Source organism: Lycorma delicatula, chromosome 10, assembly GCF_047948215.1.
Source record: "Lycorma delicatula isolate Av1 chromosome 10, ASM4794821v1, whole genome shotgun sequence".
NCBI classification, from domain to species: Eukaryota; Metazoa; Arthropoda; class Insecta; order Hemiptera; family Fulgoridae; genus Lycorma; species Lycorma delicatula.
In genome coordinates, this window is record NC_134464.1 from 108398969 (window position 1) to 108425915 (window position 26947).

Genomic DNA, 26947 nt, shown 5'->3' on the forward strand with positions numbered 1-26947 from the left:
AATTATACGTCGCACTTTCTAGATTTTTTTTTTTGTCTTCAGTCATTTGACTGGTTTCATGCAGCTCTCCAAGATTCCCTATCTAGTGCTAGTCGTTTCATTTCAGTATACCCTCTACATCCTACATCCCCAACAATTTGTTTTACATATTCCAAACGTGGCCTGCCTACACAATTTTTTCCTTCTACCTGTCCTTCCAATATTAAAGCGACTATTCCAGGATGCCTTAGAAAGTGGCCTATAAGTCCGTCTCTTCTTTTAACTATATTTTTCCAAATGCTTCTTTTTTCATCTATTTGTCGAAATACCTCTTCATTTGTCACTTAATCCACCCATCTGATTTTTAACATTCTCCTATAGCACCGCATTTCAAAAGCTTCTAATCTTTTCTTCTCAGATACTCCGATCGTCCAAGTTTCACTTCCATATAAAGCGACACTTCAAACATATACTTTCAAAAATCTTTTCCTGACATTGAAATTAATTTTTGATGTAAACAAATTATATTTCTTACTGAAGGCTCGTTTCACTTGTGCTATTCGGCATTTTATATCGCTCTTGCTTCGTCCATCTTTAGTAATTCTACTTCCCAAATAACAAAATTCTTCTACCTCCATAATCTTTTCTCCTCCTATTTTCACATTCAGTGGTCCATCTTTGTTATTTCTACTCCATTTCATTACTTTTGGTTTCTTCTTGTTTATTTTCATGCGATAGTTCTTGCGTAGGACTTCATCTATGCCGTTCATTGTTTCTTCTAAATCCTTTTTATTGTCGGCTAGAATTACTATATCATCAGCAAATCGTAACATCTTTATTTTTTCACCTTGTACTGTTACTCCGAATCTAAATTGTTCGTTAACATCATTAACTGCTAGATCCATGTAAAGATTAAAAAGTAACGGAGATAGGGAACATCCTTGTCGGACTCCCTTTCTTATTACGGCTTCTTTCTTATGTTCTTCGATTATTACTGTTGCTGTTTGGTTCCTGTACATCTTAGCAATTGTTCTTCTAGCTCTGTATTTGAACCCTAATTTTTTTTTAAATACTGAACATTTTATTCCAGTCTACGTTATCGAATGCCTTTTCTAGGTCTATAAACGCCAAGTATGTCGGTTTGTTTTTCTTTAATCTTCCTTCTACTATTAATCTGAGGCCTAAAATTGCTTCCCTTGTCCCTATACTTTTCCTGAAACCTTCTCCTTCGGAGAAGACTTAGGAACTTAGGACTTAGTTGTTAGGAGAAGACTTCTAGGTCTTCTCCGGACACTTCTTCCACTCTCCTCTCAATTCTTCTGTATAGAATTCTAGTTAAGATTTTTGATGCATGACTAATTGTTCTGTATTCTTCACATTTATCTGCCCCTGCTTTATTTGGTATCATGACTATAACACTTTCTAGATATTTAATTTAAGTCCGTTAGCTAACCAAAAATATCAAATTTATATGAATTAAATAAAATAAAATAAATAATTAACTGTTAAATTGTTAAAATGATCCTTTTAAGTTTCTCTTTTTTCATTTTGAATGATTCATCCATTTCTCCATTCCTTTTATATTCCTTCCTCAGTATATTTTCATTTTTAGTTGTTTTACAAATTCCAACCGTTGTCCAACTCTACAATACATACCCTGTACAAGTTTTTCTACAAACAAATCAATTAATCATGATTATCTTAAAAAATAGGATACAAACAGTATTCTTATTTTCTCAAAATTCTACCAATGATTTTTTCTTCAAGTAGTTTTTAAAATTTCTTCGTTTAATATTTTACCAAATTTTTTAGCAATCGCATCATAGAACAGGAAATTTCAAAAGCCTCTTTTCTTTTTTCAGTTTTAATCTTATTACTGTTTATGATTCGCTTTAATCAAGCTAATTTCATTCAAATTAGCTTGAAATTCAAAATAGCTCATTACAATATTTTTTTAATATATTTTTATCTATTTTTTTTATTTTATTTTATCTTTGCTAGATACTATAAAATATTTTTCTTGCATAAAATCACTTATATTTACATTTAATGTCTTTTAATTACGTCTATCTCATAATAATTTTTATTATTAAAAAATAATAAAAATAATTCTATAAATTCTGATATATAATGTTTTCTATTTTAATATCTATTATTGCTGCTATTATATATTAATTTATTTATTTTTATTATTCAATAAAATTCAAAACCGGATAAATTTTTAAAGAGAAAAATCCTAAAGAACATAAACATAAATATATACAATAAAATTTATTTAAACGTTTAAATTAATGAAAAATATTTTAATTACACAAAAATAATTAAAAAATAATACAAAACGAACATTAAATATACATCAAATTATTGATAATGATTACATATTTTTTTATGCTTGAAGAAGTAAAAAATTTATATTATAATTTTATAAAATTATACAACTGCAAAAAAAAAAAAATTAAGTAAGATTTATACATGAATTTCATAACGTATAATTATTTGAAGTAAACTACTATTGTATGACAAAAAATAAATTACTTAAGCAGAGAAAGACATAAAATTACAAAAAGACGTGAAATTTAATTTCCTGTTAGTTTCAGTAATGAATGTCATTATCCTATATGCACCCTTCAGATTACTTATACTGTAAATAAAAATTTATATGTACAATTTACCAGTTATGAACATCTTAAAGATATTTACGACCATCTCATATTAAAATGTTTTATAAAAAAGAATATCGTTTAAGATTTTATCAAAGCATATTTTTATATCTTCACATTTATAAATATAAATTGAAAAAAAAACGTTTACTACTTTCAACAAATAAAGCAAGATAAAGATTCAATTCAAAATAAAAAATAAATTGTGAAAAAAATAAATATAAAATATTAATATTATATTATAACAAGAGACAAATGTTAAAAATTAAAAAACATGACTGCCAAGGAATCATTTCTCTTTAATATAGGATAATTAAAGAACGTGCGGGTCACAATTTTGTATATAGTATAATTTTTTCTAATTTTTTAAATTTATTTAAACGCACATATATATATATATATAGCCTACGACAATCCTGGTAATGTAAGGATTCCATCACGGGGGCATACATGTAAATCTGATCAGCCGTTGAAATGCTACGGTGGAACAAACATACACCCAAATACATTTTTTTTGGCAATCGTATTTATTAGATTATAAACTACAATGAATGTTTTTTAAAGAAAATTAAAAATATTTTAATTTTTCAAAGGTCTAAATTTATTTTACTGTTTCTAATTAAAGAGAGAGAGAGAGAGAGAGTGAGAGAGTATGTGTGTGTTCCGGGACATATTCACCGAACTTCAGGAACTGATTCAAGACACCAAATGAGCAAAAAAAATTAAAAAATTTTGAAAACCTCACTTTAAAAAATTTCAAAAGGGCAGCCATCTTAATTTTTAAATCTTCAATATCTTTGTAATTATTTGTTCGATCAAAATTTTTACTTATTACAAAATTTGTTAAGCATTATATTTTATATCGTCAAAATCGGTCCAGTACTTCTGGTTATTTATGGAATTTAAGAACAACACAGAACTCATATGTACATCCAAACATTAACATACGGTTTTTTAGGTTCCTTAGGTGTCAGAACATCAAGATTCGGTGAAAACTGCATGTTCCCAAATTTGACCGATTACAATACTTTCCCTTCTACTGCTATAGCGCTATGTAGACGGTAAAGAATAAAACAGGTGTGATAAGTTTCAAATGTTTTAAATGAGGCATAATGGATTATTAAAAAATATAAAATAATGTGCTAGCTTAAAACACTTCCAAAAAAAAACTTGGTTAGCCAAAAAAAATCATGTATCCATTAAGCAAAGCGAAGTGTTAATTTAACTCCAAATTTTGGAAATTTAAGTATGTATGTGTGTAGCTAAACACGTTTTCCGATATTTATCAAAATTTACTGTAAGGTTTATTTTATTAGGTATAATGATAACATTTCATAACGATTTAATTTTTAAAATACCGAGCAGTATTGTTTTATTTAAAATTAAAAATATAACTGTTTAAAGAACGATCTCATCAACCTTTAAATATTGGGCTTTAAAGTTGAATACTAACGACTAATATTAGTCTCTAGTATTTAATTGTCTAGAATCTTAACTACATTCCTAATGTCAATTTTTTTTTTCTCAGAAAATGGCTAAGCATTATCAAAATTATACACTTGAGCACCCACCTTCTGTTTCCTCTTTGCAAACGGTACACTATAAATATTACATTTATTATAAATTTTTTGAACATAATGAAATAGGTATAATTAAAAAAAAAACATATTACACTGACAGTATCTCCTTGACGATCATTAATTAATGATATCCGGTGTCACTCGATATTATAATAATAATTACAATACTTTTAATACAGTATTATTTTTGGCATTGGTTAAATTTTCAACAATAAATTACGACCGACATTTCCGTTCAGAACTTAATTTAAATTTTAACTTTTATAAATCAATTTCATTACAGAAATTAATTGGCCAAATTTAATTCAAAACGAAAAAGATCTACTTCTAAGGAGCCACTAATACTGAATATTCTTTATTGTTTTATAACAAATCAGTTAACTTATTTTTTATTATCCTTTTTTTATTTTTTATTTTTTTTTTAAATAAAATGAAAAAAAAAGCTTCTTAATAATAATCTGATCTTAAAAATTTGAATAATTATTTAGTACTACGTACAACAAAATGGATGTGTTTTTTATTAAATATTTATGCTATACTAAAGCACTACCATACATGAAATTCTAAATAAATATAGTCCAACAAAAAAAAAAAAAAAACATACATCACTTCATGGTTCAGAAAGTTTCCACCAAGTTATCATTCCAAAAAAAAAATAAAAAATAATATGAACTTGGCTGGACATCAGCCAAGAGTTGTAATAAATCTTAGGGTTATAGCGACATGGGCGTTGGTGAGAAGCAGTACACACATTTTACATCTGTATTTTATCAGTTGATTATAAACTGGTTGATATAAAATAAATTTTAACTTCGTTTTTTTTTTTTTTAATTGTTCTATCAATTCGTAGAAATTTTATGGGTTTTAAAAAAAATATTAAATTTATCTTATTTTTACTATCTTAATTAATATTTATTAAATATTCAATATAACAGTTTTAATTAATTGATTCATTAAAATAAAACAATTAATTTTAATAAATTTTAAAAGGCAATAAAAAAGAAATTACAATAATACATTTTTTCCACAAAAAGCAAGCATCAATATAAATCTGAAAAAAAAAGTGTAACGAACTTATCACAGTATAAAAAAAAATATAAAAAGATTAAGAATTAAATGAAAATGTATCTAATGAAAGAGTGACTGTATTAATCCGGAAGTATTAGAACTAGAAAGATTAGTATTATAATGATTAGCATACAATGCTCCTTTGTGCTTTAAAAATTATTAATACAACTATTGAGAATAAATAAAGTATCTCGTGCCATCATTTCTATTCTGTCCTTTCAGACCGCAACTATTTTATCAATTTAATCATTTATTAAATGATCCTATGCACTTTATTAAGAATTACGAACAGGAATATCTGTATTGAATAGCTAAGAATGGATTTTATTCTTTTCATAAATAAAATAAAATAAAAATTACCGTTTTAAAATAGATGGGAAATAAGTCTCAATATAAAATTTTTAAATTCATCTTTAATTTCCCACCTCCAGTAAGACTGGCATGAGATATAGTTATTCTTAAAAATGATTATGTTTTAGGAAGTGACAAAATTCTTGTTCGTTTTCCTACCAACCGTAGGAGTTATAGAACTCAAAGGGTTATTGCAATCATTCCGATTTTAATATTTCCGGTTTCGGGGATCTTTCTGATGAAAGTAGCATTAATGAAAAGGAAAACCCAAAAATTTTCAGTGGTTGGTACAGCTGTCTTGTAGTTATTGATTTCGTCGCTAAGGCGATAAGAGAGAAAACTGCTGCCAACGAAGACAGATAGGGTTTTTATATGCTGGATTTTCACATCTGCCAGTCTGTTATCACTATGAAACGTAGCCTAATTTTAGAAGGAAGTTTGGCGAAGATCCACCCATTGGGACCAGTATCTGTAACTGGTATTCTGACTTCAAAACAAGGGTTGTAACCGAAAGTCAACCGGCCGTCCACCGCTAAGCGAGAACTATAAAGCTCACAGAAATCCACAATTGAAACAGGATATCCAAAATTTAATTTTTCAACAGGATGGGTCATCACCCCATTTCCACTTAGATGTCAGGCTTGAAATAAGTTAGACAACTACCAAAAAGACTGATTGGCCATGCTAGCCATGACGATAGTGAACGTCTGTGTTGGCTTCCACGTTACATTCTGTGAGCTTTTCTCTGAGATTTTGTCAAACTTGTGTATCGGCCAACTTTACCACCTATCATCCAGGATCATTGTGTTTGTGTCACAAAGGCCTACTGCATTAGTGGATAGTTCAGTGTTGCCACTAGTATGGTAAGAATTGGACTACAGGATCAATGAGTGTCGCTTAACACTCGAAACTGACACTGAGCACATATAATGCGATGTTGTGAACCAAAAGTCATTTTTGAGTTTCCCTTTCTATAGATACTATTTTCGTATATCTGAGTGTTATTAAACAGTCACTGTAGTCGGAAAAATCATTTGTAATAACCCTGTATATAGCTATAGCTATATCTATGTATTTATAGATATGTATGTATACCATGTGTAGATTCTGTGCACACACACACACATACTCACTCACAAGTTATGATCAAAAAATAATTAGAGAATTATTTAATTAAAGAAAATCGTTTAATTCTGTGAGTTGCCTTTTCAATCGAGTACGTTTTTTTCCTAGGCGATGGCTGCGCAGTCTATTTACACTAATAACAGTCTAATACATTAGTAGTTTTAGCCATATAAGATGCAAAGTTCAAATTTAGCAGCCGAATAATGAGAATTTATTTCATTACGAATAACAATAATTTTTTTTTTTTTTGAAAATGAGAGAACAAACCAATTACATTAAATACTGCGTCGATGGTATAGAGTGCAGTGAAGTGGTGTAAAGAAGTTAGCGAAGGTTTTGGCAAGGATATTATGTCAATCCACCGGGTTGGTCTAGTGGTGAACGTGTCTTCGCACATCAGCTGATTTCGAAGTCGAGAGTTCCAACGTTCAAATCCAAGTAATTACAGTTACTTTTATACGGATCTGAATACTAGATCGTGAATACCGGTGTTCTTTGGTGGTTGGGTTTCAATTAACCACACATCTCAGAAATGGCCGACCTGAGACTGTACAAGACTTTACTTCATTTACACTCATTCATATCATCCTTTGAAGCAATACATGACGGTGATTCCCAGAGGCTAAACAGGAAAAAAAAAGAATATGTTATGTCGACACCAAGGGTTTATGACAGGTACAAAACGATTTCAAGAAGGACGTGTAGATGAAAAACGTACATTGAGAACATCTTGATACATCAACAACCGATAAAAATGTCAACAAAGTAAAGGTCATTGTGATCAATAATCGTCGAATCGCTATTAGAAAAGCTGCTGAAGATATAAAAATGTCTTATTAATCGTGTGAAACTAATGTAACTGAGATTTTGGGTGTAGAAATATTTGTTCCAAAACTTTTATAATAGACCTAAAAAAAAATGTTTTTTGTTGTCTTGAATTTTAGAACTGATTTTAACCATATTTGAGGCGCTGAATCTAAATATGAAATTCATTTTTCTCAGTAATGGGTCTTCCTGAGTATTTTCCACATTAATGGCACCTGTTTACTGACATCTCTAAGCGAAGCTTGAAATTTGTTCTTCTACATAATGGCAAAAAATATGGATCAATACCGATTGCTCACTCAACAAAAGTGAAAAAAGAATATGTCACCATAGCTTTCGTCATAGAGAAAATCAAGTATCTTGAAAATCAATGAGTAATTTGTGTGGACTTAAAAATGGCCAACTTTCTCCTTTCAACTAGCAATAATCGCACCTCAGATGAACTTCATTGGTTACGATATCGCCACTGCGCAAAGTTATTATACGCGGCCCCGGTTTGGGGACATACAATTAGTATTAAACGGAATAAAGGAAAATTGAGAAGCGCGCATAGACTTGCAGTGTTGAGGGTGTTCGCTAGTTACAGAACGGTGTCCTATGACGCGCTTTGCGTAATAACAGAGGTTCTACCAATAGACCTGCAGATTAAAATCAGGATGCTTAGATATGAGGGACTACCACAAGACGAGATAGCGGCTCAATTGGAGCAAGAATGGCAGTTGGAATGGTCACGCTCAAGAGTCGGGGATTGGACTAGAAGACTAATCTCTGATAAAGGTAGGTGGTATGGAAGTAGACGCGGAAACGTTGACTTCTATATGATACAGTTATTATCGGGGCATGGATCTTTCGGGCAGTACCTAGCCAGAATTGGAAAAAAGGTCACACCACAATGCGTTTATTGTGAGGAAACAGATAATGCGGAGCACACTATAATTGTATGTCCTAGATGGGCTGAAAACAGGAGGGTAATTATAACAAATCGATTAACACCGGATAATCTAATTAATTGGATGGTACAAAATCAAGAGAACTGGGACTGGTTCAGAAGGTTTGCTGGAGAGATCCTGAGAAGTAAGGAAGAAGAGGGCGGTAGACTGTGATTAAGTTAAGTAGGGAAGGGTGGACAGTCTCTTCGTGGAGGGCCCGTATGCCCTGGTATTCGGGTTCCTGCAAAGGGGGAGAACTCCAGGGGAGATGGGAATAAAATAAAAGACCGAGTCCCGGCCGGCGGTGTTTCTCCCTGCGGTCGTCTAGGCGCTTTGTGGGGTGGGTACCGTCGGTTAGAGGCATAGGCGTAAAGACCGACACCCGGTTCCCTGCGGAGGGGCTGGGGGACGGCATCGCCGGACCTTGGCCCTAACGCGGGGAATTAGAGGCAGGCAAAAAATAAAACAAAAGATCCAAGACCGGGGGGGCCAACCTGCCGTGCCGGATGTAAAGCCGGTGGGTGGGGGACGCCCCCTTTGAGTAGAAGGACACTCTCCCCGACTGAGTATACTTAAATGGATATCCGGTAGGGGAGAGTAGGGGAAAAAAAAACTTTCTCCTTGGACAACAAAGTAGCTACACAAAATATCCTTGCTTCTTGTGCCTCTGGGATAGCAGAGACAAAAAAACACTGGGTAAAACAAGAGTGAGCTAAGAAAGAAACACATGGTTGTTGCGGAAAGAAATGTCATTAACGTGCCTTTAGTCGGACGAGAGAAAATCATATTTCCTCCACTACATATCAAGCTGGGGCTAATAAAATAGTTTGCAAAGACTCTTGAGAAGAACGGATCATTCTTTGCGTAAATAGGAAGCAAAATGCCTGAGTTGTTCAGAAAAATTGAAAGGTGGAATTTTTGATGGCCCACAAATAAGACGCTCATAAAGGATCCAGATTTTGTAGATTTCATGAATGAGGCTGAGCAAAAAACATGGATGTCATTAGTTGAGGTTGTAAAATATTTTCATCAGAACATTTCTTACAAATGCTTTAAGGATTGGAAGAAACAATGGCATAAATATGATGAATTTCCTGGGGACTAATTTGAACATTAATTTAGAAAAATAATTTTTTTCGAAAAAATCTGACATTCTCGTTGTTTTTTACTTTGCCGTCTAGATTGCACTATAGCAGAGCTTTAGCTCTAGAAGGGAAAGTATTGTAATCGGTCCAATTTCAGAATATGCGGCTTTCACCGGATCTTGAAGTTCTGACACCTAAGGAACCCTAAGTACCTGATGGAAATTTTTCGGATGTTAATGTTCCTATGTACTTTGTATGTGTATTTGCCACTAAATCATCTTATATCTCCAGAACGATTGGACCGATTTTAACCAAACTTGGACAGATTATTTCTATATATGGGACAGTGATGCCATTAAATTTTCAACTTTAAAGCTCGGTAGGGTGTAAACCAAGGTCACCCGCCCGTATCTCGAGATTTCGCCTAATTAAGATCATATTTTCCTTTGGCACAATTGTCAAGAATTAAAAAAAATAGCAATATTTGCAAAAAAAAGTTTTTTTTACAAAATCATACGCCCACCCTTAAAAATGCTGTTGTAGTCATCTGCTATGTTGTGACGTCACAACTGAGCAGTAGAATTAAATAAATGAATAATATTTTAGATGTAAAAAAGTAACTCGACCGTACCAACGAAATCTGTTCTATGTAAGTTGTGAAATTACATTAGTTAGTGCCGACCGTCACCGCTAGTACCGCCACACTCATGCGAATTAAATAAGGTATGGATCTCCACTTTAGTTAGAATCATTGAATTAAACGAAAAAATATTATATTTAAATAAAATAATAAGTATTTCAAATTAAGTCGTGTGTGTAAACCGTGCATCAGAAAAAAGCCCCGTGACGGAAAAGTCCTATAACTGTACTGTCAGATTTTTATCACACTTTTTATGTGGGTTGTTAACTTACAGGTTCGTTATAATTAATCAGTATTGGCTTAATTAAAAAAAAAAAAAATTATAGATAAATCTTAACCAACTGATTAATATAAATAAATTTTTCGAGCAGCAAATATTTGATATATGTAGGGAGTTTGATAAGCTTCAGCCTAAACAATGAGGAAGATATATATTTTCACAATATATTAAAACGAATTATTTCCAGTAATTGACAGAATTATAATAACATACGATAAGTTTTTGCTGTGCAGTCTCCACAACAGGTTTTCTGGTTTCATCATTAGTTCTGATATTTTTCCACAAGATCTACAAAGAGCTAGTGTCTTTTTCGTATTCTACGAGTCAAGACCATATTTGGACTAAATTGAATACGTAACAACCTGTGCTTTAATGATTCAACGAAATTTTTGATAAAATTTTAAAAGCTGCCTCCTGGAGATTGTTATCGAGTTATATAAATAAGGAGTAAATAATATTTTTTTTTTTTTTTTTTAAATTTAAATGTGAAGAACACGGTACTTAAAAACAGTTAAGCAAGATAAAGGGAAAAAATAGAAGTCTTTTTTTAAACGATCAGTTAAATATTTTAACTTTGCCGCAGTATTTAATTCAGTATAAAATGCAGCGTAGGCACACATACACACACACACACATACACACACATACATACACACACACACACACACACACACACACACACACACACACACACACACACACACACAAACACACAAAAACTACTTATTGTAACTGTTTTACTATATTAACTTAATTCACGTTGGCTATATATTGTAGTAACTTAAATACAGTAACAAATAACGAACAGTTACTTTTATTACTGCGACTGGTATTTTGTTCCTCCTATGGGTCGGTCGTTTAAAGTGAATTTATTGTCTTTTAAAAACTTGCAATTTAATTTAATCGATTCTCTTTGTCTACCCCGTACCGGATTCTTCATTCAATATTACTCTGTATCCTCCCATCCTCATCTTCGCGATTTTTCTCCCTTACTTATCTGGAGTGGGAAGGGAAGGAGGACAGATTTAATATTTGTTCTTAACTCTTTTTTTTTTTTTTTTTTTACAATCTTCATTCTTAAGTTGTTTCAATTAAATATAATTGCTTCATTAATTATTTAATTAGTTACTAGGATGTTTAATCAGTATACTTTTTAACGTTATAATTAAACTGAGTTTTATATATATATATATATCATTATTATCATTAACACACACACACACACACACACACACACACACACACACACACACACACACACACACACACACACACACACACACACACACACACACACTTATGTATCGATTAAAAGATTAAACAACACCCAACGATAAACTCCTTAACCACAGAGTGGGCTCTTTATATAACAAGCGGCAGGCCCATTGTTTTACGTGTGGTAAGGCCGGCCATATACGTAAAGATTATAAGCAGGATCCTCGATGTACATCCTGCAAGTTGTACGGTGATGCGCCCAGAGGTCGAGGATGCAAGAAGGGTCCATCTGCTTCACAGTAACGTCATGGTGTCTTTGAGGGATAGCTCCACCCAGGAGTGGTGGGAGGCTTCGGTCTTCCACATCTTCAATGATCAAGTGGGGACTCTTTTGGGATGCCATTGGGGGGGGGGAATATAAAATCGTAGTCCCGGTGGGGATCCCTTTGGGGGTTCCCCACTAAAGGCGAGGGGTCAAGACCGGAGTCCCGGTGGGGAGTTCACTTTTGGTAACTCCTTATTTGAGATATGGCAAGCAAAAAGACCGAGTAGCAAAAAGACCGAGTTCCGGCTGCCTGTCCTTCCGAGATAGTTTGAGGTGAAGGCACCTCCCAGGACTGAGTTTATGCTTAATTGTATATCTAGCTCAGGGGGCGGGAAAACTATAGATGTATTAAAAAAAAAGCGGCAGCCTCAACACCAAACCACGTAAGTAATGTGTACTTTGTAAATCTAATGATTCTCAAATCCTTAGCAGGAACTGGGAAAATGAAACTTAGGAACATTATCGAATAAGGAAAGATAAAATCAAAGGAAATAGGGGAACAGTGATAAAGAGAAGACCTATAGTAAAAATGATCCCAACCGAGGTCATAATCAAAACACTCTTTGCAGACGAAAGAACACATCCTGCATAAAATTCCTGAGAAGATTGGAGATACTCAGGATGGTAACAACACATTTCCGATCATCAATGATCTTGCTTAAATTTTATACGGTTAAATACGGGGTCATCGAGAAAAAGTTGGAGCAATAAAAAAAAATCATACCTCCCTGTTAATTGGGATATCGCAAAATAATTGGGATATCAAGTTTTTAGACGTGAGCGGACGCGAGCCGATGCGCACAATCCCTCTACGCCATTGTGGTATCAATCAGTATAAATCAGTTATAACTGTTCAACGGACTTTCTGGAGTGCTTATGGCAACGATCTCCTTCATACAAACAATATTAGACGGTGGTATGAGCAGTTTAAGAAATCTGACAACGTGGAAGTGAAAAAGTCTCCCGGACGGCCCAAAACGAGTGATGAAGCAGTTGAGCGTATACGCCAAATATGTTTAAGAAGCCCTAAAAAATTAATTTCTAGTCAAATTTTATTGTAAGGAATACCAAAGACAACTATTCAAAATGTGTACACAAGCGTTTACGCCTTCACGTTTATAAAATTCAGCCTAAACATCAAATTAAACCTACGGATCGTCCTAAACGTGTTGAATTTGCAAGTAAAATGCTTAATAATATTGATGATGACGAAACATTTTTAAAACGTGTTATGTTTTCATAACACGTGTTATATTTGCATTTTTAAAACGCGAATGAAGCGACTTTCCACGTTAGCGGTTCAGTTTCATGTCATCCTTAATGATAAACTATGTAACTCTTTTCTTTTTACTTATGTAAGGCATATAAATATGTTAATCTAGTTGAATTCAACAGCTGTTTTATAATATCTATATATTTTGTCTTTATAATACTATTGTTAGTTAATTCAGTTCAGTTAAAGATGTATTAATAATCAATTCAATTCAGTTAAAGATGTAGTTACAAGTTAAATCGGTTTAATAAAAGTTGCATTTAAAGTTAATTCAGTTCTGTTAAAGATGTAACTTAAATATGTAAGTCTAAATAAAATACTTTAATATAATGCTTCTTAAAATATAAATATTGTACATGTACATCATAATTAAGCTCAACAATGTGAACAAGTCACTAATAATACAATATTAAAATAAATGAAATGTATCTAAATCTGTTATAAATTACGTATAATAAAAATACAATTGATCACACTAACAACGTATTTATTGAAAGACGAAGTTATGAATATTCGAAGGGGCATTTAGGCACAGTTATTCGAACAGTGTCAACCGGTATAATTCTAGGATACGGGGATCTCAGCAACCCAATGAAACTATGGTGTCCCCAAAAATAAACGTGTGGTGTACTTTTATTTTTGGGGACTCTCGGTCCCAAAAATAAAGAAAAAGAAAAAAAAATCGTGTGATTGGCCGGTTATTTTTTCATGAGCCTACTATCACAGGGAATAATTTATTTAAACGTGCTACAACTGGAAGTTTTCCCGCAAGTTGACCAAAATGAACAAGAACATATCGTTGCTGTTATGTTTCTACACTTTAGCATAGGTGACGTGCTATCAATGAAACATTCCCTAATCGTTGGGTTGGTAGGGCCAGTCCTGTGCTTTGGCCTACGAGAAGCCCAGATTTGAAACCCAAGACTTTTTTCTATGGGGATACGTTAAAAATATTGACTATAGTGAAAAATGCCAGTGATGTACAACATTTAATACAACGAATCACCACTTCTACTGACCCACTTTCATCTGGGAGAGATATAATATTTTTAAATTGCTGCAACTTTTTCGCTGAACCTGGATTGCTTTTCCTCTAATCACCAAATAGGTATATAAAGTCAGGCTCAAATCTCCTAGAGGATAAATATACTGATAGATTTTTACTGGTAAAATATTCTATATATCTAAGTAAATTCATGAATATAACTACAAAACGATTTTAATCTCTCTCTCTCTCTCTCTCTCTCTCTCTCTCTCTCTCTCTCTCTCTCTCTCTCTCTCTCTCTCTCTCTCTCTCTCTCTCTCTCTCTCTCTCTCTCTCTCTCTCTCTCTCTCTCTCTCTCTCTCTCTCTCTCTCTCTCTCTCTCTCTCTCTCTCTCTCTCTCTCTCTCTCTCTCTCTCTCTCTCTCTCTCTCTCTCTCTCTCTCTCTCTCTCTCTCTCTCTCTCTCTCTCTCTCTCTCTCTCTCTCTCTCTCTCTCTCTCTCTCTCTCTCTCTCTCTCTCTCTCTCTCTCTCTCTCTCTCTCTCTCTCTCTCTCTCTCTCTCTCTCTCTCTCTCTCTCTCTCTCTCTCTCTCTCTCTCTCTCTCTCTCTCTCTCTCTCTCTCTGTGTGTGTGTGTGTGTGTGTGTGTGTGTGTATGTGTGTGTGTGTGTGTATGTGTGTGTGTGTGTGTGTGTGTGTGTGTGTGTGTGTGTGTGTGTGTGTGTGTGTGTGTGTGTGTGTATAGCTGGGGAGGAGGGAATAAACAGAAAAAATGGTCAATGTCGGTCAAACACGAAAATAATTTTTTTGTAAGGACACTACACACCTGTTGATTCAGAAGGGTAAGTTTTAAATAAAAATCATACTACCTTAACTGAAAACAATTAATGTAAAAATACTTGTTTTTACAATGCAAATATATCTTAAGTAATTTTTTTAGGATAATCCCGATTAAAATCCAAACTAGTAGGAAGATGGAAACTTCCTACTAGGAACAAAATCATTTTTATTTAAGTGACGAAGTCAATTTCAATTAAAAATATTCAGTTAGTAGAAGTTGTTAAATTTTAATTTGATGATAGGAAGAAGAATTAGAAATCTTCCTTCATAATTTCAAGTGCAATACATAATCTAAAAATGAATGTTTGTCTGTCTGTATGTCTCTTATGCCTTCCTAAACAGTTTATCCGATAGCGATGAAACTTTAGGGAATGGTTGGACGCATGCCAGGGAAGGTTTCTGAGTTAGTAAAATACGGGGTTTCCGAAATTTCCCGAACTTTTCCGAATAAATCCTAAAATAAAGTAAAAATGGTGTAAGTTAGGAGTATGGAGCCGGCGAACTTACCCGGCTTAATAAATATTTTACGATTCCATTTCAGTGTTTCCGATATGTGTGTCCGCTATAGACTAAAAAACGACTTGACTTTGTTACGCGTGGGGAAAAAAGGAGAAAGGGAAAAAACGAAAAAAGGTAAAAGGGAAGAAGGTGAAAATGGGAAAAATAAAAAAGAGAAAACGGAAAAAGGAAATGGAAAGGGGAAAGGAGAAAAAATAAAAGGGGAAAGAAGGAAAGAGGAAGGGGGAAATTAAATAAGAAAAAGATAATGGGGAATGAAAGGGAAAGGGGGAACAAATGGGAAAATGGGGAAAGGGAATATGGTAAAAGTAAAAAACGGGAAAAGTAAAAGGGGAAAGGGGGAAAAGTAAGAGTGAAAGGGAATGGGAGAGAGGAAGAGGAAAGGGGGAAAAGGAAAAAGAGAAAGATTAAATTTTGTGAAGTTCCGTAATGTTCATTTTGTTAATGTTTTATTAAACTTTCATTTGTGTTCGTTTATATATATAAATCTAGCGAAGCATTGCCGAGTCTGCTAGATAATCTATATATATAAAAATGTTTATTTGTTTGTCCGATTTGCCTTCCTATACCGTTCATCCGATTGCAATGAAACATTGGTGAATTGTTGTGCACACGCCCGCGAAGGTTTCTGAATTAGTTTGGACCCGCTAGGTGGCGCTGCGGTCCAGATATTTTGAAAAATTGTATTTATGGTCCGATTTGGCTCATATTCAGAATATATATTAGTTACATGAAAAGAAATATTTTTGCGAAAAATGGACCCGTTAGGTGGTGCTGGGGTTGAGATATTTAGAAAAATTGTATATATGGACCGATCTGGCTCATATTCAGAGTATATATTAATTGGGTGAAAAAGTTTATACAAAAACTGTACTCGCTAGGTGGCGCCGGTGTCGAGATATTTACGAAACAAATATTCAAACGGACTTTCTTTTTCAATATATATAAAAGGCAATGTTCGTATGTATATTCGCTATAGATTAAAAAAACTACTGGACCGATTTACGCACGGATTTTTGCAAAATGGTCCGCGTTGTCCGGAGAATGTTTAAAGCTGTCGAAATCCTCGATCTGACCAATAGAAAGAAAGGTACAGGTATTTTGAATCGACTACTGTGTTTAGAGAGTAGTTTCAACTAAATCAGACAGGTAGTGCTATTGTTTTATCAGTTGGATTTATTTATATTCTGATTTTTATAAAGTGAAAGGTTAAATTTTGTAAAGTTCGTAATGTTCAGTTTCTTTATATGTTTTACCAAACTTTCAATTGTGTTCTTTTAATCTACACATATGCTCAAATCTAGCAATAACAAAGCATTGCCGGGTCTGCTAGTATTTAAATAAGGAAAACCCCGTAGATTTTTGCAATAATTTTTTTATTTTGATTTCAATATTCATAAAATTTTTTTCTGGTTAATTCATATTTTTCATACTACAGTAAAATTATTGAATTTAATGAAAAATAATCATTCATTAGACTATCAAAATACATAATTTTTTGGACCAATTTTTTCTAACAAAGCAAGCAGAAATTTGAAGATTTTGATGAATTTTTAAAATCAATTGGCGTTTTTGATTACAAAATACAAAGAAATTCACCTAGAAAATAATACATATTAAATGTCCAACGATACCAATCTGTTTATAAAAAATACCCAACAAAACTTTAGTAGTTCATTAATCCAGATAATTTAATGAAAAACGTATTTTAAGAATTATTTTATTAAAAAAAAAAAAAAAAAAAAAAAATGGAAAAAGTTATATCAATAAAGTGTCTATATACGGATATTTTGGATTAATACTTTTTCAGCAAGATGGGCGATAAAAATGGATTTTATATGTAGAATAAGGTAAGAGTGGTTAAAGTAACCTGATGTGTCAGACATTTTTAAAGAACAAAAGAACGTCTGAAAACCTTAAGGTCAAAACAACTTTAGTAGGTTATACGATCAAGTTCGTTGTAAGGTTTTGAGATTTAGGATACTCATGTGAAATAAGGTAGGATGATATATATATATTACCAGAGATGGTCCTCTGGGGTATCGTTGAGGAACAGGACGCGGAACGACTTTAAAAGGGTCAAAATGAAAACTGTGTGTTATACAAGTCGAGGGAGCAGTAACTTTGATGGGGGAGAACTTTATTGTAAAGAGAGGAAGGAAATGTGTTTAAGAGAGCGAAAAGGGCTTAAGTTGTTTGGCAAGAGAAGAAGAGTGGAGACCCACCATGTAAATAAGAAGTAAAGCACTCTACGATCTTGCTTTAGGTTAGCGTAAACCGTCGATATGGACAGAAAAAATGGTTTAATTACATGACGCTGATTTTGTGCAAGGAAAGGAGTTGGGATATTTAGTAAATATCCTAGGACTAAAAACATCTAGGCTTTTAGTAATATTCTAACATTTACTTATTGTGTATTGAGAAAATAGAAAAATAAAATAATAAAAGCTAAAGCTAATTTTGGTTGTTGAACAATTTTTGTAATAAATACAAGAGCAACTACAATAGGTAAACCTGCATCTTCTGACGATGATTATTTAACAATCAAAATGTGCATCTAATTTTAGTTTGGATTTTCCTCTGTGAACGAAGCTGAAAGTTTTTCTTTTTTACTTTATTAACCGTTGACTAAAGCTCGTTTAAATTATTCATTTATAAATAATTGTACAATAATTTCTGAACTATCATAATTACTTATTTAGCATATTTTCCAAACTACGAGGATGGAATGTTTATTTGTCATAAAAGTTATAAAAGCTGAAAAAAATTATGTATTTTAATATTAATAATTACTATACACACAGCGTATAAAAAAAAAAGAATGCCACCCGATATCAAATATATATTTTTCATAATAAAAATGTGTTACAATTACAAGACAAATTACAAGTTTAAAGATTCACTTACCAACTAGATTCACTTATATCTAATAAGATTCTATCTTATAAGATTCACTTATATCTAGTGCAGAGATAATATCAAAACGATAGGAGAATTCTTCCTCAATACATTACAGTCAGTCTTCTATTACAGAAGTTATTTGAGCTGTGATTCTGGTTTTCAGCTTACTAAATCAGCAGATAAAATTTATTCCACTTTTTTGCCAAATTCCAAAAAAAAGTATATGTTTGTTCTAGAAAGGCAATAAATTTTAATAATAAATCCATAAGATAAATCAGTAATTCTTAAAAAAATAAAAGTATAATTTAAAAAAACGCAGGGATATACGAAAAAAATTACAATGAAATTGTAAACCGTACGGTAAGAGCCTCGCCGATATTTCTTCCGCTCAAAAAACAAAATTTCCTGTAATATAAATAATACTGATTTTAACAAAATGATACTGATATCAAAATAAGCAAAATAAAGAAAATTTTATTACAAAACTCTTACTGGTCCGATTTCATTTATTAAACAAGGAATAATCATAAGAATCGTATTATTTCTGTAAATGTGATATGTATTACAAATAAATGAAATCGGGCCCGTAAAAGTTTTGTAACATATTTTTCTATTTTCTGCTTATTACAAGGAACGTACATTTTAAACATTTTAAACATTTTTACATTTTAAACATTGTTTATTATTGTATATCTATTGTTTATTACATATATTTAACTTGTATTTTTTTTAAACAAAATTCTAAATTAATAACAAATTTTGAGAACAGAAATGTAGTGTCTTAACTTTTTTCATATTAGTATCATTTTGTTAAAAATAGTTTTATTTATAAGAAATTTTTGTTTTTTGAGTGGAAGAAATGATATCTACGAGACTCTTACCGTACGGTTTACAATTTCATTGTAATTTTTATGGATAGAAATCTAAGTTTTCTGTTGTCACTTAACTCGAAAAGCACGTATAGCTCGTAATCGTATTGCCTGAGACACAAACATCGTCTTAATACACGCCAGTCACATAAGGATTGACAAGTTTTCGGCTACTGCGACGAGTGGACTTTTTAGGGCTTCGTTTAAATGTCTTATGATATCGTTGTACATTTTCTTTGAAAGTGGGTGGCTGCTCTGGACACTTCCCTTAACATAAACACTTCGTTTCTTTAAATTCTTAATACAAACGATGTATATTCTTAGCCGATGGTGGATCGATCATGAAACACTGCTGAAATGCACGCTGAATATTATTACAGACGACTCTGTCTTGTTAAATTATAGAATACAAAAGCCTTTTGTTGTATAGAAACCATATCATTTATGACCGAGGTTAGCGTATGTTTGACCGCTAGTACGGCAATCTGGTGGCCATTATTTGAAACTTTTGGACGCGCACTTAAAATGATATAAATTTCATTCATTGACCGTGGGTAGTTGTACAAGTGTATAGTTTTGAAATCAGATTATTCTCTTGATACACTTGTATATAGAACACACAGAGGTTTTTTGACGTAAAACGCCTTTAAAATCACAGGAAAACATACGGGTACAAGAATAGAAATTTGTAACGTAAAGAAAAGCTGTATATAGTCCTGCCTTAATAACTAACTATTAGTCTCAGAGACGTAAATGCGGTGTCATTTTATAACTTACACGGTCATTTCGCCGATATAACTATGAGTTTGCGTTACTGAGAGTGAATTAGCGGGGAGGAGGCACAGCGCAAATCGGCCAGAACTGTTGTTCTCGCTCATTTCCATTCAGTATAGCTCGCGACTTAGACGTGATAGCTTTGTTTAGAGTTTGTCGAGATAGATCGATTTAAAAAATAATAAGTGTATTTTGGACAATATTTATGTCTAAAATATAAAAATAAACATGTAAAAAAGTATAAAAATTCAATATGTCAGCCTCAGCTCGCGCAAAAGCCAGCCGGAAATATAAATTACGCATATCGTTGGAAAGAGGAGGTTATCGGTCACGAATAGGTACCCCAATGTCCGGTCACGAGCGAGCAAGACTGTTTCGGGAGCGTCGTAAAACTGGCACGGCGCGATCAGTGAACGACGCCGACGGCGCGAGCATCTCTACCGCTGCTTATTACGCCTTTTATCTCTTCTCATATCACAGACCGATGTTGAACAAGACTGTCGTCGACAATCAGTCGAAATAAATATCATATACCATTTAGTGTCTGTTTTATGTTAAAATTAAATTTAGTACGCAGTCAATGTCTCGATTTTATTTCAATCTAATACACTAAAAGTGACTCCCGGACATACAAACCGACTAATTTATCTGTAGAGTTGGCAAAATGAAAGAAGTAAAATTTTCCGTCGGAGACTTTCATTTTTGTTCAAAAAAAATACGATGGTGGCTCTCCTACTATAACTCTACAAATAAGTTGGTCGGTCTGTAGCTCGGAGGAACTTCATCCAAGTTCTGTAACGTTTCACGATAACCAATGGCCGTGCGCCCCGACACAGTCTCATCCGTTTTTTTTTTTTAATTCTTAAATATGAATGTATTAAATTCGTTCGGAAAATTAATAATTAATAAATATAAACTTATTATATATGAAAAATTAAGTAATAATTTTTTACAGTAAACAAAATTAACGATAAAGATTTCTGTTAAATTCTTGTTTGTAGTAATTGAAAGATAATATTAAATTTTATGCCGTATTAATAAACGTAAGAAACAAATCTTCAACCCTTAAAATACAACAAAACTTAGTTTAATATAATGTATTTTACTAAACCAAATACAAAGTTGAAGACTAAATATTAAATCCCCCTTTCCTGCTATAAAACTCACCCCTCACTCAATCTCTATCGTTTAATAACTTCAAAAACGTCGGTAAGGGTAGGAGCGAGAAAATAGAGTTATGCCGGGTTTCAAGGTTAAAACTCTCTATATGTAATACTAATACACACACACATAAAATATATATATATACATACGTAAGACTCACACTTTCACATCCATATCTCCCAAAATCTATATCATAAGCCAACGTAATTTATTCGATTGAACCCTGTAAGTAAATAAACTATGTAACATTAAAGATTAAATAGTTGCGTATTATACAGTACCATAAAATTAGAAAAACAAACATGAGAGAAATTTATTAAAATAGAGAATATTATATATTGTACCAAATATCAAACAATAAAATTACCAGTTACTCGCACTTAATTTAAATAATACAGCCTGAATCTGAATTGATGTTCCTCAACAGTTTAACCAAGAAGACGATGTTTCTTCAGTTTTGAAAACAATGATATCTGTTCTCTAGTTAAATATTAAGATTATATTATCAAAATATCCGAAAAAATTTTAAATTACAGTACAAAAAATTTAATATTAAATTTAAATTGTTTTTGTTTATTACAGATATGACGTGAAAACATAAATATTTCATTGAAGAAATAAAGACAGTGATACTAAATATTCAGAATTAATAAAAAATTAAAATACAACTTAACTAAAAATTGTGATAAAAATTAATAAAATAAAAATATGTGCGTGTGTGTGTGTGTGTGTGTGTGTGTGTGTGTGTGTGTGTGTGTGTGTGTGCACATATATATATATATATATATATATATATATAAAGTAAGATAATTATTATATAACCCTTCATCACCAACATTGTTTGAGACTTGTTAGACATGTTATTGATTAATTATCTTTCCATACAAAAGAATTTACGGAATTTCCTAACTTTTGAATATATCTGTTTTGTATAATCGTCAATAAATAGTTTTTGAAGTTCCTTAAAGTGTAATAAGGGATCAACAATCACCCAGAGCAGTTTTTATTGGAGGAGATTTTGATTTTTATTGAATTTAAAAAAAAGATATTAAATAATGTAATTTTTTGATAAATTTTTTATTGCAGGGTTTGAATTATGTTTCTGGAGATTTCAAATAAAAATATTTTTTAATTTCAGATTGGTTTTAGGAGACTCCTGTAAATTTATGATTCAAAGCAATAAAAATTTTAAAAAACTTTTGGTCAGATGTGCAGTTACATCTTTGAAGAGAAGATTCTTTAAAGTCCGATAAAACCTTACTCTAATTTCAAAATTTTATAAACGATCACTTTGATCAGTCTGTTTAATTACTTAACCCCGAGAGAAAAGATGCCCGTTCCAGAGGAAAGCTCCAGCTGTACCCTGTTCAACCCACCGTAACTAATCTTCTGACCACAACCATAGACGTCTTTCTTCCTTATAGTGTTAAATAGAAAATCCCTTGATTTTATCAACCGCTTTGTAATCCGTCAAAGCAACTGATTTTTTAAAGAGTGCTATGATAGTCACTTATCCTTTCAAGATCCGATACGCTTAAGGAAATTACTTCTTTACTATATTACACCTTTTGATTACAAAACCTGTTTTCAAAAGATGATGAAAGATAACACTAATAAATATTTTCATAATAACTTAACGTAAAAGAAGATGCCAAATGATAATTGTTCAATACCTCTACGTTACTACATTTTTTATTTAAACTTAATTATGGATAAAAGACTAACATGAGGGTTAACATACAAAAAAAACCTTGTTACTAAAAAAAATAAAATAAATAACTAGCGGGCTGGGCTCCCTGGCCGCCTCGCGGCCCAATCTCTCTACAGTGGGGAAAAAAGGGAAAACGAAAAAATTAATGTTTCTGGTAGGAAAATAATATTGTAAAAAATAGAAATCATTACTTATACGAGGGTTATTTTTTTTCAAGGTCCCATCGGTCACGAAATTAAAACCACAGTGAAATAAAAAAATGTTTATTTGTAACAAGTACTTACGTAGTTAACGCTATTTCTCTATAGAGTAGCCACTCCGGTTTAGACATTTGTCGTACCGTGGTACCAACTTTCCAATACCCTCGTCATAGAACGAAGCCGCCTGTGTTTTCGGCCATGTTTCTACGCTGGTCTGCAGCTCAATGTCTGTGCCAAAATGTTGTGCTCCTAGCCAGCGTTTCATGTGAGCAAAGAGGTGAAAATCGGATGGAGCCAAGTCCGGATGATCAAACACTTCCCGACGAAAACGCTGCAGGAGCTTATTTGTTACAGCTGCAGTGTGCGGCCGAGCATTGTCGTGGAGAAAGACAATGCCTGATGACAACATTCCTCTCCGCTTATTCTGAATTGCCCTTCGTAGACGTTGAAGAGTCACGCAGTATGAGGCTGCAGTAATGGTCGTGCCACGTTCCATGAATTCCACCAAGAGAACTCCATTCCGGTCTCAGAACACAGTAGCCATACACTTTCTGTTGGAGAAGGTTAGCTTGAATTTCTTTGGTTTACTGGGGGAATGAGAATGCATCCACTGTTTGGATTGTTCCTTTGTGTCTTCAGTTTCGAAATGGACCCATGTCTCGTCCCCATGACAATTTTGTTCAAAAAATCTTCTCCTTCATTGTGATAGCGCTGGAGAAACGTTAGGGAGGCGTCCATTCTTATTGTTTTGTGATGGTCGGACAGCATCTTGGGAACCCATCTCGCACACAGATTGCGGTGCTGAAGTCTCTCACCTTGAAATTTCAAGACCTGACCTTGAAATTTCAGGAAACGAATCGTTCAATACAGAAATTGTGAACCGACGATTTTCTCGAATTGCCTCATCCACTCGCTCAACGAGATCATCGTTTGACACTCGTTTCCTTCCCTGACCGCCTGCATCATGAACATCTGTACTCCTGCTTTAAAGTTCCTGCACCATTGTCGCACTCTGCTGTCACCCATTGAAGTTTCACCGTACACATTACTTATTCGTCGATGAATTTCAGCTGCATTACACCCCTCAGCCTGAAGAAATCGAATTACGGCACGAACTTCACACTTGGCGGGAGATGCTATTGTTGTAGACATGTTTACGTGCTAGCTGCGTGTTCAGAACTATACAAAGTGATTGAAGGCCATACCAGAGACGCTGCGCAACACATATGCGCAAAGGTTCATCCGATTTTTGCGCGGGTTTTTATTTCGCGACCGATCGGACCTTGAAAAAAAATAACCCTCGTACATATTGCATATGCGGGTAACTTATTACTAAACTATTACAGATTATCGCTTAAAAATAGTTGGCCACAATACATTTACGAGTTTTTGTTTGTTGTCTGCTTTGTAAAACAAATTTTGATTGATTTGGAGAACCAGTGTTCGTTCATATCTCGACTAAGAGTTGAAGAAATAATTTGGGTGAAGCCTCATTAGGTGTAACCTTAATTCTCCTAGTGTTTTAAACTACTGCCCGTTCTTGTAAACAATTAGGTCTCAAGTTATTGCAATTTTAAAGTTTTCAGCATTTTTATTACCATTTTAATAAAAGGAGGATATAAACAATTTAGTTAAGCTTTAATAGTAATAATAATAATAATAATAATAATTAAAAACAAAAAAAAAAACAAACAGTAGGACAGATTCTAAGAAAAAGATTCGGTTGTTTAGAAATTTAATTTAATAATTTATTATTGAGTATGAAATGGTTAAATTTTGTTTATCTAAACTACATTTCTTATTCACTAAATTGTTTTTCGAACATCTAAAAAATATCTTGCAGCACATTCAATTCCGCTTCATTACAGGAATATAAAACAAGATTCGTTCTACCTCCTCTTAGCACCATTTTCATAAATGCAAAATTAAATTTCTTTCGCACTGGTTTATTTTCTCCGCGTGTTTTTAAACAATTATAATTGTTTCTACCAGGCTAATGACCATAACTGTTGATGTCCGCTCTTTCATAAAATATATATATATATATATATATATATATATTTGTGTAACTAACGTACTTCGTTTAAAGTTAAATAATTAAAATCACTTCATTAACAATTAAACGGGTGGAATAAGAAGAACACTTAAAAACATTTTTTAAAAAATAATTACGCTTTAACGTAACGAAACAATCAGAAAAAAAATAAAAGTAGACTTAAAAACAGAAATAAAAGAGTCAATCAATTCAAATATTTTGGTGAAATCATAAAACAAAATTGACTAAAAAGAAAAAAGAATAATAAAACCTATGTTCAACAAAAAATCCTTTATAAGAAAAATCCTTACCCAGAAATTCAAAATTAAGACATTCTAAAACCGTGTTAAAATTACAAGATTTATAAGCTTCTAAATTCTTATTTCTCCATGATAAAGATGTATTAGAAGAAACAGAAAAGGACAAAATAAAAATCGTGCGGAAAATCCTTTCACCTAAAAGAACCGAAGAAAGCTGGAAAATACAACCCAATGAAAAATTATCATCAAAACTAATATCATCAAAAGGACATGACTCCAATTTTACGGTCTCATTTTATGTAATGAATAATAATCGATTAACAAAGAAAATATTTTACCACATCGCAAAAAAGAAAGTGGAACTAAAATGGTTTGCAGAAACCTCTTAAGATTAAAAAAAAAAAAAAAAACTGCAAAAGCTATTAAAGAAAAATATATAAAACTAACAAAAATATGAAGATTTCCAGAACAAATCTTCCTTCTAAAAGAGGTAGGGCAAAATGTACGCAAGAAAAATACTTGAAAAGAATGAAAAAAATAAGGGAAAATGTTAAGAGAAAAAACTAAGTTAAACGAGAATTAGTATGCGATTCTTTAGCTGGCCAAAATAAAAGAAAATAATAAACCAAAAAATACTAATACACGTATATAATAATAATAATAATAAAATAACCTGTAGATTTCCCTGGAGTCGGGTTACTCCTCACTGCGGTGAGGTAACACGGGTGCGCGGGGACATCACTCCCCGAGAACATAAGGCTGGATCAAAACCTGACACCTGTCGAATATGCAGCGATGGAAACGAGACCTTTGGTCATATCACGGGAGGAAGCACGCAGCACTACAATACACCATAGGTCACGATCTCGTCCCTAAGATCATAATCAAGAAATAGCTATGAAGTAGGGACTACCTCACTTAAAAACGTATTACTTGAAATTTTAGCCGGATCCGGTAATCGAAAACGAAAGAGTAAATCTGCGCTGGACAGAGAAATAACGACTGATAGAATTATCTCACACAGTAGTTCGGAACGGACATCATACTAATCGAAAAAGCAACGAAAGAAAGATCCATGTTTGAAATATCGATACCGAACAGCAACGACTTGGACACAAAGCATAACAAGAAAGTAGAAAGATATACTCATTTTATCGTTTTTATCGAATTCTATCGTTTCTCGTCAGTGGAGTTACGGATCGTCATGAAATTTTTCTTTCTCTAGGGAAAGTCAGCAAAGGACATTCTCACTGAGATGTCACAAACACAGGGAGAGAAGTGTGCCTCCAACAGAACTGTGAAAACTTAGTTTTCGAGACTGGCAATTTCGTTGTTGGCAGTGGGTTTCCTCAAATCGC

At 32.8% G+C, this 26947-nt stretch overlaps 1 protein-coding gene and 1 pseudogene across 2 annotated transcripts in view; both read right to left on the reverse strand.

Annotated features, from left to right (window-relative positions):
* Nucleotides 1-26947, reverse strand: part of ASPP (Ankyrin-repeat, SH3-domain, and Proline-rich-region containing Protein) — a 1120014-nt gene that overhangs the window by 1090954 nt on the left and 2113 nt on the right. The gene's annotated exons all lie outside the window — the stretch shown is intronic.
* LOC142331851 (U4 spliceosomal RNA) lies at nt 7999-8066 on the reverse strand (annotated as a pseudogene).